Source organism: Vicugna pacos, chromosome 2 (genome assembly GCF_048564905.1).
Source record: "Vicugna pacos chromosome 2, VicPac4, whole genome shotgun sequence".
Lineage (NCBI taxonomy): Eukaryota > Metazoa > Chordata > Mammalia > Artiodactyla > Camelidae > Vicugna > Vicugna pacos.
Window position 1 is genome coordinate 86005075 of NC_132988.1, and position 16805 is coordinate 86021879.

Below are 16805 nucleotides of genomic sequence, written 5' to 3' on the forward strand. Positions count from 1 at the left end.
CATTGCCTAATCTGTAAAATGGGGAGAATAATATGAACCTAGAGTAGCAGGCACCCAAGAAGGGGCAGCTCTTATTATTTCTTCTTCTACTATGACTGTGATAAGAGTGTCTGGCATCTGGTAGGTACTAAATTTTGTTGTTGACTGTGGAAGGGATACATGTGCTATCTATGAACAGTCAGGAAAGTTTTTCTCATAGAACAAAGTGCACCCAATCAGTGCAGACTTTAAACAACTCCTTTCACGCACTACAAACATTGGCTGGACAATAAAGAGTTTACTTTAAGCCTTGACAGTCCCCATGTGGCCCCAGAGCCCTGTCCTGTGCTTATTTTCCTGGACGTCCCTTTATCATACGATCGGGTTTGCTTCAGTCTGGGAGTTACAACCTGCCAATGGAAACATCAGCATCCTCTTCTCTCTGGCCAGCGAGCTACACTGTGGAAAGGAAAACAGGCCCCTTGACCTGCACTTAGATGCAACTTTGATTTAGGGCAGCCGGGAGCTGAGAAGCTGGACCTCTGCGTTGATGGTCTCTGGGCAAAGATCACATTTCTGAGTATGTGGGTTTCTACTGACAGCATGGCAAGAAAAGCCACTGCATGTAACCTGCACTTTCTATGACCCTGACAATGTGACTGTTAGGGCCACCCATACCAATTTGGATGACTAAAGCACATGAGAAGAAGCCTTAAATAAACCAAGCAGAGATGTCAAAATATTAGGATGGTCAGATCCCATCTGGAATACTGTGTTGAATTCTGGAGGCCAAATTTTAAACCAATATCTTAAACTTGTGTCATAAGAAAAGCAATAAGATGAGAAAGATAATGGTGATTTATGGACCACTGCACATGGATGTGTCATGTACTGAATTAAGAGCTAAAAGACACTTAATTAGCATCAGACCCTGCAATGTTCACCACAACCCCATAAGAGAGTTAGTGGGCCCCATGTGACTGATGAAAACACAAATACTAGAGAACTATAAGTAGCTTTTCCAAAGTCACAGCTAAAAAGCTATGAAGATGGGTTATAACCTCAGGTCTGTTTCACTCCAAAGTCTCTCCTTTTTACAATTATGGAGATTTGGAACATGACTTTTCAGAAGAGGCTGGAAGCGCTTGAGAATGGTTGAGATGGAGAAAAACTGACAATGAGAATACATTGCATTTGTTTTTATTTTAAGAAAAAAATCTCTTATCCTATTTAGCCACCAACCTTGATTCTAGGATAGAAGCTTCTTAGAAGCAGGTTTGACTTAATATAAGTAGGAATTCTCTAACAGCCAGAGCTGACTTACAGAAAAATGGGCAGACTTGGGCAAATTCTGAACGTCCCAGGGTATTCATGCAATGGCCCAGTGTCCCTCTGATAAGGAAAGTGGTAGAGAGCCCCCTGCATCAGGTGACGGCCAGACCGTTACTTCTAAGGTCTCATCAACACCAAGATCATGCAGTCCTAAACCAGGGTTCGCACTGAGTGTTATCAGGTCATGATACACACACAACAGGCCAGCTCTTGCATGGAGCAGTGTCTAAATGAGGGCTTTTCTGATCTCAAATGATAGAAGGCCCAACTCAAACCAGTCTAAGCAAAAAATACTAAAAATGAAATAAATAAACCACTGGGGACATACTGGCTCAAGCAGTTGAAGAGTCATGGGGCTGTGGATGTGGCTAGAAATACCCCTGGGCCTAGGGTCACAGTGACAGCTCCAGGCTCTGATGTTCACCTTTTCATCTCTCAGCTCTGCTCCATCTCTCTTCAGTGACTCTCTTCTACAGTATCAAGGTGGTTTCCAAAATTTCTGGGGGGAGTACATCCTTCTAGGTTCAAAACCAGCAGGGAAAAAAAAGTCGAGCTGAGTGCATTTGTCCCCACATTTCCGATGAGTCCTGTGATTCACTTTGACAAAACTGACTTTAGGACCTGTTGTGTCCAGAGAAAGGAGAAGGTCCAACTGGCTTGGGCCAGACCACATGTTAACTTCCCAGGAGCCCCACCCAGACATTGCAGAGAGAAGTGGGGGAAAAGCAGATTTTTTTATTCATTCAATGAACATTATTGAGTACCTGTTATGAGAATAGAACATTGTCCTGCACGCCAGTGAGGATTTGAAGATAATATTTTTTTTAATGACTAAATTAAAGCTGTGCTTAGGACAACTGAAGATAAGGAAGATTCATTTGTACTGAATGACACAGACAAGGTGGTTTATAATCATCATTCTGCCTTCGGGTAGGAAATCTGATTTTTCTTACATTGTGAAATCTGGGGAACCTCTCACTGGTTCTCAACCTGGGCAGTTTTCCTGTACCATCCTCTCCTCCTGGGGAACATGTGACAATGTCTGGAGACATCTTTGGTTGTCATAACACAAGGAATGTTCCCAGCATCTGGTAGGTAGAGGCCAGGGTGCTGCTAACTTCCTACAGCACATAGGACAACTCCTGACAACAACAAAAAAGTCTGGTCCAAAATGTCAACAGTGCTGAGGCTGAGAGACCTCGCTGTAACTGAAAGCACATAAATACACATTTGCAACGGAGAAGCCTCCCGGTTACAGGCACAACTCTATGGTGCTATAATAACCAGTAACACCACGATAACCCTCTAAAACAGGAACGGCAGGGCAGGGTAAACTGGGAGTTCGGGCTTAGCAGATACGAACTACTGTATATAAAATAGATACACAACAAGGTCCTACTGTGTAGCACAGGGAACTATATTCAGTATCTTGAAATAACCTACAATGAAAAAGAATATGAAAAGCAATATATGTATGTATAACTGAATCACTATGCTGTACACCAGAAACTAACACAACATTGTAAATCGGCTATACTTCAATAAATAAATAAAAATTAAAAATTAAACAGGAATGAATGGGATGGCATGTCCAGGTTGGAAGGAAGGGCAGAGCACCAGACCTGGGTTCCGCTTCGTGCAGAGGCACTGTTGTCATTGCTCACAGGTGGTTGGTCACCTACTCGCTCATCCTAATTAAACCATCCCCAGCTGGGACTCACCCCGCCTAACCTTCCAGCTTCCAAACTGATCACTCCACGGTCAGTAACCCAGAATCTCTAGGAATTCATACCTGCTGGAAACTAGCTGGTCGCCTCATGAATTGCACGGTTTCTGTCAAACACACGTCTCTAATTGATCAAGAGACCTAACTTCATTTCAAAACTATTTGCTTGCCTTTCAGATGGGTGTTCCACATGTCAGAGACAGAATCCTGTTGCTGATCCAGGAATCACGCCAAAAATATTTGCTGGCAGCCCTCCAAGGAATTGACTTCACACTCCGCAGTGGGCTAGAGTCGGCCAGTGGTCGTGTGAGGATTATGTTGAATTCATGCTGCACAGCCAGACCTCATTGTCCAGAAATTTCATCAGCCTGCAGTGAAACTCTGCCTATACTGTTACTTTAGCAAGTGTGAAGCACACTGGCAGACAGAAGGCTAGAACATGAAAAAAAATGTGACTGATACTGTATTATTTCAAACCCATGGAGTCTCCTGCCTTTCTGCCTCTTTCTAAGTTTGTAAAATTCTGCTGTAATAAACCAATCCATTAATAGTCAACTACATCACTTTTAGGCCATGTCTATTCAAAACATGCAACACAATCATTTTCCTTATTCAGTTCTGTCAACAGGAAAATCAAATAAACTGTTTGACTAAATTGACATTCATTTTACTTAAATTGGTGGCTCTCAATCTTGATTTTACATTGAGACCACTTATGGGGCTTTTTTAAGTCCTAGTACCCAAGCCACTCCCTGGACGAATTATGTCAGAATCCCTGGAGGTGGAAACCAGGACTCAGTGTGTTTAAATCTCCCCTTGGTGATTCTGAAGTACTCCCTGCCTGCTCGTTCATACTTCACACTTTACGGTATGGTTATCACAAGTGACTCAGGGAGGGCTGGACCATCAGCATGACCTGAGCCTTAACCACTAATGAAAGAAAAAGGAAGGAAAGAAAGAAGGAAGGGGGGGAGGGAGGAAATTCACTTTAGACCATTGCCATAGGTTCATCATACTTGGAATTTGGGTTTCATTTAGCATAACTTCCTCTCTATTAAGAATAAAAAAATAGCTGTTCGATTCTCTCCTGCAGCAGTAACTCTGCAATGTAAAAGTGGTTTCCTATAGTTTATGCAATTGGAAAATAAAATCACAAACATTTCAGCCCAGTTAGTGTGGCCAACCCTGAGACAGATCATTTTCTGGCATTACTACTCATTTGCCCACATCAATAAAAATATTCAGTGACGGGCCACTGCAAGGTGGTGGGGGCCAGGGGAGAAACTACGCCATGTCATGTTAGTCCATTTAGGGATGCACCAATGACTTCTATACATTTAAGGCTATATGTTAGCCTTAAAAAGAAACCGAAGCTCTGTTACGAGTTCTTCGCTTCTCTCGGGTCATTGGAGCCAAAAGATGCCACCCACCTCCTTGAGCTTAGCTTTTCCTGAAACAATGGGACATAGAGAGATGGGATGAACGGTCTTCCTCCTTGGTACTGGAGAGTTCTCCAGTGATTAGCCTCTCTGCAGGAATAAAAACTAACCTTAAAAACTTCATAAATTCTGCCTGAGAGTTATGTTTTTCCAGGCCCAGGTTCCTAGTACAAGCTGTTTCCTGAAATTAATGACCAGCTGGAGAAATATGTTTGGAGTCTGCATACATGCAGATTGTATATCCATCACAGGTCTACAGCCCCTTTTTCCTGGGAGTGCGGTGCTTCTCACAGCCCCCAACATCTCATCATGAAAGGTCGTCACTAAATTACTTGATGTCATTCCCAGTGGAGACAGGAGTGCTTGATACCATTTCAGGCAGTGAGGAGAGGTGGATGGCAGGGCAGATGCAGAGAGGGCGCGGGGCAATAGGTCTACTCAAATGGATACTCTTAACTTTATCTCCAAAGCGTGGGATTCGTACAGTCACCAAGATGAACGGGAAGATTCAAAGGAGATGTTCGTTACATCAGTTTAACATATACCCCATCAGCATTCTATGGAGTCTCTGGTATACTGTGAATTCGTTTTTATTAATTCTGAGTTTCTTGTGAATAACATCATTACGCTGCACTGTTGCTTCATGAGTTAAAAGGGTTAATATATTAAATGTAACATTTAAAATAGACTATCTTTAAAAAATATTCTGAATATAATTATATCTATTTATTTTTTTTAATTTATTAACCAGTCTTTTTGGGGGGGTGGGTAGGAGGGAGGTAATTAAGTTTTTATTTTATTTATTTTAATGGAGGTATTGGGGACTGAACCCAGGACCTCGTTCATGCTAAGCAAGAGCTCTGCCACTGAGTTATACCCTCCCCCTAAATATACTACCAGTTTTAAAAATCTGTTTTGATATGTCCATTTTTTTAAATGAACCCCAAACTATGGAAATGGTCAAGGTCTCTCTGAAATTCTGAGAGGCCATGGTAAAAGCGTGTATGTCTGGAGACGGTCAGCAGAACACTTGTACGAGAGAGAGAGGTCCTCCATGTGGCCTCTGTTCTCTGAAGCTTGGCAGGGCTAGGGGTGGGAGCTCTTTGATCACCCACTTGCTGACAGAGCCACATTTGGCTCTCCCTTGAGCTGGCATAAAGGAGGGGCCGGATCCTTCTTGAGTGGTTCCTGCCCAACAGAATGCAGACAGATGTTGGGGAAGGAGGTGCCCCCAGAGGAGAAGACTGTTGGAGTAACTCTCTGCCCTTGGGCTGCTGTTTCACACCTTCCCTGGTGAGCAACAGAGGCTGAGTTCTAAGGAGACACAAGAAGGGCCATACCCTGAGCAGGGGAACATGCCCTAGACCTCAAGCTGAAGACTCCTAGACATGTGTCTATGGGTTTTCTCAGAGGATAAATAACTGCACGGTAAGAAATTCTTTTCAATGCTCCAGCACCACGGTTAGAGGTGTTAATGCTAATAGGAAAGGGGTAGGTACAGGTGGTTAGGCTAAATGATAAAAAAAAAAAAAAGTCAGTTCTAAACCAGTTGTAATAATAGAGCCCAGGATGATGTAGTAGTTTCCTGTTGCAGCTGAAACAAATTATCACAACCTTAGTGGCTTAAAACATCATGAATTTATTGTCTTAGCATCCTAGAGGTCAGAATTTCAAATTGGGTCTGACCAGGCTCAGATCAAGGTGTCAACAGGACTGCATTCCTTCCAAAACTTTAGGGGAGAATCAGCTTCCTTGCCTTTCTCAGTTTCTAGACACGTGTTCCTGGGCTCGTGGCCCCCTTGCTCCATCTTCAAAGCCAGCAACTTGAAGCAAGTCCTTCTCCCACAGCATCTCTCTGGTTCTGTCTTCTGATTCCCTCTTCTACTTTTACCCTTGTGATTACCTTGGGCCCACCCAGATAACCCAGGTTAACCTCCCTATTTTAAAGTCAGCTGATTAGCAACCTTAATTCCATCTGCAACCTTAACTCCCCTTGCCCCCACCCACCACATAACCTAACACCTTCACAGGTCCCAGGGGCTGGGAGGTAGACATCTTTCGGAGATTATTATTCTGCCTCCCACAGGTGACATGTATAATTACAATTGGAGATGAAGTAGTCTTTTACTAACAGACTTTTATTGAACACTAATTTGTACCAGAGATGTAAACAATAGACACGAGGAGAGAAGGCAGTGTGATAAGTAACACGATGGGGGCCTTTGCCAAGAGGAAGAAATGGCTCGCTCAGCTTGGGTGGAACAGAGAAGTCCTCATGCTGAAGATGCTGTTTCTCCAAGAATCTCAATTGTTTCCACCATTTCCCTGACAACCATGTTAGAGCTACAAAAACGAGTGGACCAATGGACTAGAGCATCATCCCCATTGTCACTAATATTAATTGAGCATTTCCTGCAGGCCAGGAACTATGCTAAGATGCTTTACTTGTATTAGCTCATTTAACCTTCCCAACACTCCAACAAGGCACATGCTGTTATCTCTATTTAGCAGAGAAGGAACTGAGGCCCAAAGTTTGCATAACTTCCTCCAGTTCACAGAGCTATAAAATACTCCTGCTCTTCCTCCTTCTGGTGGCTGGATTTGTCATTGGTGTGACAAACAGGCAGAAAACAGTAATGGTACTTGTAATAGTAACGGCAACTGTTCACTGAGTGTTTTCTCTTTGCCAGGCACAGTACTCAGTGTTCTACATACGTTAACTCACTTAATCCCAGCAACAACATTGAGATATAATTATCATTCCCACCATACTAATAAATACATCTAAACTCAAAGACATCAACTTGACCATGGTCACCTAACCAGAAAGTGGGGTTCCAGTCTGTCTAGCCTCAAACCCTGAGCTTGGGAAGAGAAAACAAGGAGATAAAATATGGCTCTGAGTAATGGTTCTCAAACTTGTTTGTGCAGCAGAATCACCGAGAAGGCTTGTTAAAATCCAGATGTTTCTGATTCAGTGGGGATCTAGTTAGATCTAGAACTCTAAGCTGCAGCTGTGGTAGAAAGAACAGATAGCTTCCTTGTTCTTTCAGCTCGTCAGCTCTGTTGAACTTTGATCTCTGCCCTCAGCAATCATGTGAAAAACCACGTGGGTGATACGATCATGGATTCAGGCCTCCCAGAAACCTGGGAAACAGTTTTATCTCAGGAAACCAATACTAAAGCCAACTCTACCCTCCCAGAACTTCTCTTGGTAACAGTGATGGGGCCATTGGTGGCTTCAAAAACTTGGGTGGTTTGTGAGGACTAAGAAAAGAGCTTGGAAAGATGACCACTTAAATAAATCATATCCTTATTTTTCTTCTTTAAAGGGGGACCATTGCCTCTTTTCAAATGTTTCTCTTTCACGATGTACTTGAAAAAAAAAACCCAGTGCCAGAGTCTTTTGGATTTGGTGAAAGGTTAGCTTCATTTTTCCCAGAAGGAGTCCCATCCCTCTGCCAACCTCCTAGTCCCCAAGGCAGCAGTAACCACTGATCACAACCCTCTGCTTGCACTTTTGGACATGCCTGGTAGACTTCTCCTTTAAGATGCTAAAATCTCCAGAAAGAGCCATTGACTCAGAAACTTTTTAGTTGTTAAGATATAACCACAAAATTGACTTACCGAATATTTTACTATTATCTCCTTTGGACACAAAATATATTCCTAGGAGAGTTAATCTGATAAAATAAAATAAGAGGCCAATGTCATGATTCATTAGAGAGATAATTCTTGGAGAAGTAACATCCAGGCCCTGGAGTAAGGGCTGATAAAAAAAACTTGGCAAGCAGAGCCATGAGCATCAGGAAAGCCTGGTGTCTGTTATGCAAGTCTGTGAGAAAATTGAGGCTTAAGAAAAGTAAGTCTGAGTCCCTGTTTCCTAAACATTGCAGACTTCTGCATGCTTGCACATGCACATGCTCGCCTGCACACACGCACGCGCACACATACACGAAGGAAGAGTGTCTTATACTCACAGATTCCTAGAAACAGGGGGTGTGTCTCCCCATGCAGGGCCACCTGGGGAAGCACCAGATACACCAGGTGGGCGTGTGACCCAGGCTAGACCCAGCCTAGTGTCCCATCTTCCTGGTCACATGGATCTTCACCCCAGCTGGAACAAACCCAGCCCTTCCTTGGGATTTCTCTGCTGCTGTGCCTTCTAGGTTCTCAGAGCTGGAATAATCTAACACTTCTAAAACTCCAGTAATAAGAACTAATTCATGCTGAGTGACTGTTAGGTGCTGATCATACTCAAAGCATTTTACATAGGTTATCTCGTTTAACTTGATCTTCACAACCACTCTGTAAAGGTAAGTACTGTTTGCCCTGTTATAAAAAGAGGAAACTGAGACACAAGATAGTTCAGGCATTTGTTTGAGGTCATGACCTTGTGAGTGGTAGAGCCAGGATGCTGCCTGAGGCAGTCTGACTCCTGCACCCCAGCTCTGAACAATTATTGTATATTTTCTCTGGAATTGCTGGCAGCTGTGTTCCCTGCTGTTTAAGGAAAACTGATATATGATAGAAAAGAATACTAAACTGTTTCCCATTAGGAATTGTTTTCAGCTGCATATAGTAGAAAACCCAAATAACATATGCTTAAAGAGGATGTAGGGAGTTATTTTTCTCTTATACAATACAAAGTGTAGAAGAAGGCAGTTCATGGCTAGAATGCAGGGTTTCAATGTCATCTGGATGCAGGCTTTTTCTATCTTTCTTCTCCTCCATCCATAGTGCATGGTTTCCATCATTAAGTTTGCTTCATCATCCAAGATGGCTGCTGGAGCACCAACCATTGGGTTATGATTCCAAGCAGGAAGTAGGAAGAATGTGGAAAGGGACGAGATGGTGGTTCTATCAACAGAATCAACTCTTGAAGTCCCACCCTACAACTTTTGCTTGTATATCAATGGTCAACCTGGACTGAAGGGAACTGGGAATATAGTCTTCAAGATGGTATTTCTAAGGAAGAGGAGGAATATAGGAAGCAGCTCTCAAGTCTCTGTCACAAACCCAGACATGTTCTAACAGCAAACTAATGAGCAAGCTTCCGTGTGTCCAACTCTCTAACTCATATCTGCAAAACTGGGAAAAGATTTCAGTCTTCTGAACTCCAATTTATCATCACACAGAGAGCTCACCTCCTAAAAGCAGCAGCTAGTGTTGAATTTGGCATCCTTTTAACCTGAGGAAAAGCTGGCAAAATTGAGCAGAATCCACCGACATCTCCATGTTATCCTGGGGCTCGTAGAAAGCCTCGTGCAAGAGAACTAGCCCATTAGAAATGAAATATGCAGGAGGATGATGCCAACTTTCTCCAGGGGCTGCCAGAGACAGCGCTGACTGACATCCCGGGCAAATCACACAAGCTGGATTTGATGTTCTCTTGAATATCCCAACCCCCAGAGGACTTAGACCACCGAATCCATTCCATAAGAACCTAATAATGCAGCTATCAAAAGGCCCCTAGAGCATATGAGAATGCTTTATTCACAAAGTCCAACAGCCCTCATACACAAGCAGCGAAGGTTGGACTTCTCTCTAAATTTATGAGAGCAGTGAATTTATATTATTTCATATATCATATAAAAATGGACAGTGCTGTGACATTTATAAGACCCTTTCCCTCCTGTGTTATTCTTTCCTCGATGGATATTCAGACATACACAGCATACTTAGACTTGACTCATTCTTTAGGAAATACATCAAGAATTTGAGAGGGAGGGCATTGCTCATAATTAACCCTACATGTCTCTCTGTCGTTAGAAGATGGAAGAAGACAGTGATTCGTCACAGATGTGCACACACCCTCTTATGCACACTCACGTGGTCTGTAAGCAGCCCTTGCCAGACACTACACAGTTGTGGGCTTTTTGTTTGTTCATTTTTGCTTGTATGATTTTGCATGTGTTTTTCCCCTCCACCTAAAGCATTTTTCTCCGCCTTTCAGTCTGATGAACTCCTATTCGTCCTTCTAAACTCCACAGAGATGCCATGTCCCCTGAGAATCCTAAATTCTAAATTCCCTAGGATTCTCAAAACAAGCCCCTTGCTTTCTCTCCTGTGCCATGCAGGTACTTAGAGTAATTATCATAATAAATTGTTACTTCTTTGTTTTCACGTCTGCCTGCTTGACTGGACTGTGAGCTCACCAGCAGGAACCATGTCTTATTTATTTCTGTATTCGGTGCTGGGTACATGATAAGTGCTTAAGAATGTGGTTGAGTTTTAAAATGAATTGAGTTGGACAACAGCTCCCATCTTGCACTCGTCTTCCCCGAGCTTATGACCCATGTTATTGTTTCCTTCACTCACATACTTGTGCTCCAAGAGGAATCGCATTCAATCTCACTGTGCTCGAATTGCCCCTTTCACCTCAGCACCTACATGGGGCCAAAGTTCTGAAAGCTTCAAACTCAGATGCCAGGAAATTCACTTCCCTCTTTGCACCCTGGGTATTTTTACTTAGCTTCTCTAATTCTTCCCAAGAATCAGACCTATGAAAGAGGGAAATATGTCTTCTAACTAAACAGTTACAGATAAGAATTTTAATGAAAATTCCCTAACTGGTCTGGGAAAACAAAATGCATATTAATGGAAATGGATCAGGAAAGTTCCATGACATTCTCCTTATCTCTAAGTCAGACTGGCCGACTCTGAGCTCTGCTGGAGCCTGTGGGCTGTGGTTGAGGGGCTGTGATGGGTGGAATAGAGGACTGAGTGAGCACAAGGGCTTTTGAGGGAGGGTGGACAGGATGCTTGAATCAGATGTGGTTTATGTACAAGGTTATTAGACTTAGTTTTAGATCAAATTTTATATGGTTGATGGACATAAGGAGGCACAAGTTTGGAGTTAGCCAGATTAAGGTTTGAAAGATGGTTTGGTCAATTTCAAGCTTGATTAATTACATAGCTTGTGAGCCTGGGCATATTCTTTACTGGATCTCAATTTTATCGTCTGTAAAATGAAGATAGTAATATTCACAGGGTATCTGCTGGGATACAGTGAGCTTATCCCTTTAAGATATCTAGTGGCCCAGAACTGGAACACAGCTAGCTGAGGGTTACTTTCCTTCTTTCCTATTTGAAAGACTCGAGAGAGGCAGAGATCATCACCCCTGATTGTCCTCCCACTTGACCCTCTCCCCCTAACCTCTGGAAGAAAAAGGAGAGCTGTGTTTTGCCATGGAATGGAATCACTGTAGGCACTTTCTCTCACTCAACAAATATTATTCTGTGAATATTGAATTATGAATTGGACTACATTCCTTTGCTCAAGGAACTCACAGTCTAGAGAGAAAGACAAATCAGTAAGGAATTAAGATTTTATCCCTCCGGCAATAGAGAGCCATGAAGAGACAATCATCCATGGATACAGGGTAGAGAATGGGTGGGAGGCAGAGAGATGTGGTGCATCAATGCAGGTGAGAGCTATTTATAGCCAGGTAAAAAGGGTTGCAGAGGGGAAACTGTGGGAGGAGAAAGGCAGTTAGAGCAGGTGTGCTGATTTAACACATGGTAAAGAGGGAGACTTGACATCACTTGATAGACTGAATGGAAAGGAGGTGAGGAAGGAGAGGAATCTTAGAGTCTTTTACTGAGACAGGAATACAAAGGGAAGGAGCCTGTTGTGGGAGCAGGGAAGAAGGATTGATAAGTTCAATTTTAGACACTGAGTTTGCGATCCTATGGGACCTCCAAATAGAGATGTGCAGCTGGCAAATGGCTGTGCAGTTTCTCAACACTGTAAAGAGGTGTGAGCTACAGGCTGAGGCTTGGGAGTCACGATATAGATGGTGGATGACCTGATGAGATTATCCAGGAGATAATCCTAAGCTTTTGATCAGGAGACCAAATAAAATATTTATCACTTTTAATTACAAGGTTGGCTGTGTCTTTGAGGCCTAAGGTTGTGTAGCTAAAACGTGAGCAAAGAGTAAGCCATGAAATCAGGAATGGGACCCCACTGCAGCTTCAAGAATCCATAACTTGTTCTACATGGTTCAAAGATAGTGGCTTCTCTGGTCCTTCTTCTGCAAACATGTTTTGATTTGACTAATATTCAGAGAAAGGCCAGAGATGCAGCTGAGCTAAAGCATGACCACCGTACCTGTCCCCCTGGCCCATATTCCCACAAAGCAACTTAAGGTGCAAATGAGTGTGGACAGAGCTATGAGGACAGGATTCATCCTGGCCTGATGGAAGTCGGCCCTCCTCCCAAGTTTCCTCATGCCTTCCAATTAGGTCTCTGGCTTTCAACATTCAATTCAGTGTGCCCATAGCATTTCCTAGGTGCATGGCATTAGTCCTGCCTGGGCCATGTTGCCATGACAACAGCATTCAGTCAAGTCTCCTGGGTAAGAGCAGCCTGTCTCACCTTGGATTGTGTATAGTCTTAATACTGCCCCTGGAATCAAATTACAGGCAGGTGGGTCCAACTTAAACTGCTCTCTTCTTGGCTAAAGGAATTTGTAAGGGCATTTTACAGTAGCCATGGTAATTGCAAATCTTAACATATATGAATCATTGAGGTAGTTGTCTAAGAAAAGTTAACATTGATAGGCCTATTCACTGAAGTATCTCATATCCAGCATAAGGAAATAGTTGATCATGGACACAGAGTCATGGTTTCACACAATGATTACATAGTTGTCAAAAGAACTGACTCTGGAGCTTGACTGACTGGGTTCAGTCTGTGGCTTCAATGCCATTAGTGACCTTGGGCCCCTATTTTCCAGTCTTTAAAATGGAAATAATAATCCTATCCATGTCACTGCGTTATGGTGAGAATTAAATACAGGTGGAGTGCCTAAAACAGTATCTGGCACATAGTAAATGCTCAATAAACATTTGGTATTATTATTTATATGATTACTTCTAGACGTTTCTAGAAGGAGGATAGGGTACTGAAGCTTGTCTCAGTCTCACAAAGTCATCCAAAGTAAACATCACAAATATGGAGTTAATTAAGAAAAGGTGAATGGGAGTATGTCAGAGTCAACTTAGAAGAGCTGGAGTTGGAACACTAGCTGCACACAATCTGGCCAGTGACGTCTTGCAGAAGCTCAGACCATCACCGTGTTATGAAAAGGCCCGGAGGACTACTTAGAGTCCAGTTAGCTCTGACCAACCACATTCAATGACCTGGGTGTAAATGAGTCAAAAACACATGGACTCCATTTCCTGTCGAACACACATGAGTTTCAGAATTAAGAGGAAGGAGCACTTGCCAAAACGCATTTTGTAATAATCACTGTGATAATGAATGGTTCTTGAGCCGGAAATATCAATGGATCATCTGTGATGCTCATTAAACCCAAGAGGGAGCAGGTTGAAATACTCAGGAAATACTTAGAAAGAGATCAAAGAAGCTCTGTCCCATCAGAGTTTGAAAGTTGAATTAAAAATAGATGTGAGAAGAAAAAAAAGAAGGTGCTTCTTATTTTGGTCAGGAGCATGGCACTGAGAAGGAGAAAAAAAGATAGATTGAGGGTGACAACTTACTTCTCTGGACCGAATGCAGGATTGCATATTGGGAAGCTGGCTCCTGTGTCACTTCTGCCTGAGTTAGCTGCTGGACCTTGGACAAATTCCTTCACCTCCTCAAGCCTGTTTCCATCTGTGAAGTGAGGATTTGGGATACGACGGCCTCTAAGCTCTCCTGCCATTGTGAACATCAGTAAGCATTTTTAAGCAGAAAATAGGGACTAGAATCCTCTCGGTGTCTAGTAAGCAAATACAATGTCCTAATTAGAAACAATATATCAGGTACTTGAAGATCTGGAAGAGAAGAATGTTCGAGAAGAGAAAATTTTCCTGATCGTAGAAAACCTCTGCTTTTGCCAATTGAATGCCTCATTGAGGAAAGCTGAAAAATTCACATCCAGATGGGAATGTTTTCATAAGGCAGTTTTGGCCCAAGCTCCTGTTGCTGCAATCAACTGCAGTTTTCGCTAATGAGCTTTGACAGGATTAGAAATATTCAAGTAAATGAGAGATGTGGCAAATACACATTGTGACTGAACTGCAAATGTCTGGGTGAAAAAAAATAAATCAAAATTCACCCTAAGCCAAATATTCTAATCAGAGAACATACTTCTGGGATAACCACAATAAATCTAAATTATTATTATAATTATTGTCAGACCTTTATTGTTTAACCTTGGCTTAGCTAAATTTTACATATTTATGATTAGAATTTGGAGCAATAGTTTCTGAGCTTTGTCAGTTGCTAGTTTGCTCCTGGGGTCACTTGCCTTCATATTTGCTGCACTTAAGAGACCCTCACTTTAAAATGATGGCAACTGATGGCAGAAGAGGAGGGAGAGGTTTTTTAGATACTTCATTTTTCTCTAGTATTTTCTTGTTTTCATCAGAGCATTTATTTTCTATTATCAGGATTGACGATAATTTACCATAGATGCTGCTGTACATGGTTATGAAGGTGTTGCTCCTTACATAATTCTGAGATGAAAAAGTTGGCATTCTGCTTTTAATTCATTCACCAAAATTCTCAAAGAGGTCTTTTTCTTGAAAGAAGCATAACCTAAAATGGGTTTAAATCACTCAAAATTAAATAATTTCTTTAAGATTATTTTGTATAGTTTTAGGAATGCTAGCACACCAAACAATTCCACAAAGATTCTAATTATGAATAAAACTGAGTTTTATTAGCTGGCCTTGTATTATTATTCTAATTTTTATAAGCTCTTGTTGGCTAGAAAAGAATGTAAATTTCTTCCTAAAGCTATCTAGCTAAGACATTCTCTTAATGTTCCTAGAGTGAATCAATTTATCTATTTAACTGCTTGCAAGATCTTTTGTTTTTGTATGTAAAGTCAACAACTTTTACAGTAATTCAAAATTAGCATAATATTACATTCTTGAAATTAGTCAGGGCATGCCTACTTCAAGGAAATAATAGAAGTTCAACATATTAAACACATAGAGAGATTTTTAATTCAAGTTACGCCAACAATGCTTACCTACGTTTAAAAGTGAGTATTCGAAATGTTAATCAGTTTAACTGGCATACCTTGTCCATAATGTAGACTTGGTTGCAATCATTAGATACCATAGATGTGACTGGAATTTACCCAATCACGCAATCCTTGAGCCCACCCAAGTTCAGGGAGGCCAGAAATGATACTGAAGAAGCCTTTGGCTACTCAGCCTTCCAACAGTGGGGGCCAACGCCAAAGCTAAAGAGGGACTTTTGGCAGAATCCAACCTGCAGTGTCTTTTTGCAAAGTTCACAGGGCTTCCCTCCAGAGCCTCTTAAAGAGAATTCTTTGCTCAGCCATTTCTGATCCTTCTTTTTACTGTTCAAGATTATGGCTGGAAATTTTAAAAACTAAAGCACTTACATTAAATAAATGAGATAGGCATGGACCTGGAAGGCAGAAGCACAAGGTGTTAGAGATCGGCTGAGGTTGGAGAGAAAGACAGAGACCAGAGATTGGGGGGTGGGAGAGGAGGGAAGCAGCTGCTAGAAAGATGCAACTCTGGGGAGAGAGAGATGTTTTAAGATTGTGTTTAGGAATTTTTGTTGTGTGTTGTGTGGCAGAATTTTCCGTTTGCTGCCTCTTCAAAGAGACTTTCATAAATTCTCTTTTGGGACACTTTGATGTGAAATTTCTTTTCCTTCTAGATGAATCACATGCTTATTATTTTGAGAACAAGAAGCTTAGTCTTATTTAAATGGCAAAGAAGAAAGCCAAAATCATGCTCCTCTTGTGACAGTGTTCACATTTAAGTACCTCTTAGTCAGAAATGACAAATGGAATTACATTTCACTCACATTAGAAATGTTCATCTTGACTCAGCAACTCCACTTCAAATAATCTAGAATAATTAGAAATGTAGGCAAACATCAATGTGCATAACTATTCATTTTACTGTTTTATGTAGGAGCAAAAACAGCAGAAATCTCCAAAAGAGAAATGATTCAGTAGATGACATATCATCACAGGACGGAATGTTGTTATCTATTAAAATGATGGCTTTAAAGAGCTTTTTATTAATTTGGAAAGGTGTCTATTTTTAAGGGATTTTTGATCAGTGTAAAATATAATTTTATGACTCTGTGATGTATTTTTACCAGTATAAAATATATATTTGACACATGTTTTGTTTGCATATTCCTGAGAGTTTTCCAGGCAAAAACAGCTTTGGCTAGACAAATGGAATAGAACTTGGAGCTTCAAGTACCCATTTATCTGTGCTTTATAGCCCTTTGAAAACAATTTCCCCAGGGAAAAAGCCTGGCCCTGTTCAGGAGCAAGCACTTCTTCAGCTCACTTCTAAATAAATAATAGAATGGA